Consider the following 600-nt stretch of genomic DNA (forward strand, 5'->3'; position numbering starts at 1 on the left):
TCGCCCCGCCCGCCCCCAGTGGCTGTTTTGATGACCTCCAGACATGGACTGTTTTCGGCCTTCGCCTTGATGGACTCCCAGGCCACATTGAGCATGGCCCCTAACGGGGGCACCCGGCCGGCCATTCTGCCCTTCCGCTTCCCGACACCTCTCTAAGCTCACGTGCTCGCTTCTTCTTCCTCACTGCCTCTCTCTCTCCTCTCCTCCTCAATACCGCTGGGCATGTTTCCCGCCCATCACGATCTCATCCGACTCGGAGCACGGAGCAGGTGCGGTACAGGTGCAGAGCAGGGTCCTCCGCACGGGTCGGCCGGTGCCCCCGCCTCGTCGTCCTGGCCGTGCTCTGCGCTCGCTCACTCTGAGACGGCGAGCCCCAAGGACCCACAAGGGCCAAGGTCTGCGCGCGGATCTCTGCACGGTCGGACGGCCAAACAGAGCGGGTATTCGATGGATGCGCTGTGCCACTGGGGGGCGGAGGGCTCGGGGCGGGCTCACGGACACCTCCCCGCGGGTATCCGGAGTACTCGGTGCTGCGAGCGACCTGGTCCTGACGGGATGGCGGCGGGCTGGGAGGCTGTGTAGGACACCACTGGACCACTC

At 66.3% G+C, this 600-nt stretch overlaps 1 protein-coding gene across 1 annotated transcript in view; it reads left to right on the plus strand.

Annotated features, from left to right (window-relative positions):
* Positions 1 to 600, plus strand: part of LOC113206542 (pyruvate dehydrogenase (acetyl-transferring) kinase, mitochondrial) — a 25183-nt gene that overhangs the window by 14214 nt on the left and 10369 nt on the right. The window lies entirely within an intron of this gene.

Source organism: Frankliniella occidentalis, unplaced genomic scaffold (assembly GCF_000697945.3).
Source record: "Frankliniella occidentalis isolate FOCC.00 unplaced genomic scaffold, Focc_3.1 Scaffold19, whole genome shotgun sequence".
Lineage (NCBI taxonomy): Eukaryota > Metazoa > Arthropoda > Insecta > Thysanoptera > Thripidae > Frankliniella > Frankliniella occidentalis.